This window comes from Chrysochloris asiatica, unplaced genomic scaffold (assembly GCF_000296735.1).
Source record: "Chrysochloris asiatica unplaced genomic scaffold, ChrAsi1.0 scaffold00309, whole genome shotgun sequence".
NCBI lineage: Eukaryota > Metazoa > Chordata > Mammalia > Afrosoricida > Chrysochloridae > Chrysochloris > Chrysochloris asiatica.
In genome coordinates, this window is record NW_006408827.1 from 110,289 (window position 1) to 112,267 (window position 1,979).

Consider the following 1,979-nt stretch of genomic DNA (forward strand, 5'->3'; position numbering starts at 1 on the left):
ATCCTATCCCCATCTTCTTTCACCAGACACTTCTAGACAAGATGAAAACTATCCAGTGGGGATTCTAGGTTCCCCTGCACACTCTGAAACTAAACTCCCTCTTGAAAATTTATAAGCAAATCACTTCTTGCCCATCCCTATCAACCTGTACAAGGAGGAGACAGTCTTGATCCTTGATGTGAGGACTCTTTCCCTCTCAGTTGGTATTTTAAGCTACTAGTGTAGTGGTTATGAATCTGGCTGCAAACTGCAAGGTCAGCAGTTTGAAACTACCAGCTGTTCCATGGGAGAAAGAGGAGGCTTTCTGCTTCTGTAAAGATTTACAGCCTCGGAAACCCTGTACAGTGTCGCTATGAGTAGGAACCGACTCCATGTCACATAACCACCACCACATTCATAAGTATAGGTTAAGTTCATCAAATTGTAGCAATTTACACTTGTTTCCTTTGTCACATTTGTTTATCTTCCGAGTTGAACTCTCTTCCTCCAACCCCAATGCCAAGTTTTTCTTCATATAATCCAGATTCCCAAATTACTTGCTCAGCATACAGATTGAATAAGTATAATGAAAGAATACAACCCTGGCAAACTCCTTTCTTAATATTTTTTCTCTCTCTCTCTGTCTCTCTCTCTCTTTTTTTTTTTTTTTTTAACCAAACAACTGCTTCTTGGTCTGTGTACAGGTTCCTCATGAGCACAATTGAATGCTTTATTCAGTCTCCACTATGTTTTCCATAGCTTGTCAGAAAATCGAAAGTTTTGCAAAATCAATAAAGCAGAACCAAACATCTTGCTGGTATTCTCTTCTTTCAGCCAAGTTCCATCTAACATCAGCAATGATATTCCTCATTCCATGGCCTCCTCTGAATCTGACTTGAATCTCTGGCAGTTCCCTGTCAATATTCTACTGCAGCTGTTTTTGAAATATCTTTAACAATATTTTACTTGCATAACGTTTTAATAATATTGTCTGATGATTTCTGCATTCTGTTGTGTCACCTCTCTTTGGAGTAGGCAGAAATATGGATTTCTTCCAATCAGTTGGCCAGGCAGCTATCTTATAAATTCCTTGCATAGATGAAAGAGCATCTCCGGTGCCACATCAATTTGCTGAAAGATTTCAATTTGCATTCCATAAATTCAAAGAGCCTTGTACTAAGTCAATGCTTTCAGTTCACTTTGAATTTCTTCCTTTGGTATCATTGGGCTTTAAAAATGCTTGAACATTGACAGTTTTTTTTTTTGTTGTTGTTTTTGTTTTGTTTTTTGATACAGTGACTCTGTGTATTCAATCTATCTTCTTTTGATACTTTCTACATCATTTAATATTTTTCCCAGAGAATCCTTCAATATTGAAAGTCGACGTTTGAATTTTTTCTTCAGTTCCCTAAGCCTGAGAAGTGTTGTGTATATTCTTCCCTTTGGTTTTCTAACTCCAGGTCTTTTCTTATTTCGTGATAGTATTTGACTTTGTTTTCTCAAGATGTCATTTGAAATTTTCTATTCAGCTCTTTTACCTTCTCATTTATTCCCTAGACTTTGAATATCTACACTGGACAGCAAATTTCAGTCTTTTCTGACATCTATTTTGGTCTTTTTCTTCTCTCTTGTGTTCTTTATGACTTTCAGCTTTTTTCCTGTATGATGTTCATGATGTCATCCTACAACTCTTTTTGTCTTTCATCATTAATGTCTCATTCATCATATGTATTCTTGAGATGATTACTACATTCAGGGGGATAAGTTCAAGTCATATTTTAGCTCTTGTGGACTTGCTTTAATTTTGTTCAGCTTTAGTCTTGAAAATGAGCAATTGATGGTCTCTTTCACAGTCTGCCCCTGGCCTTTTTTTGACTGATGATATAGAGCTTTTCTACTGTGTCTTTCCACCAATGTACTCAATTTGATATCTATGTATTCCTTCTATGTATATAATCATCTTTGATGTTGCTTAAAAAAGTATTTGAAGTTAAGAAGTC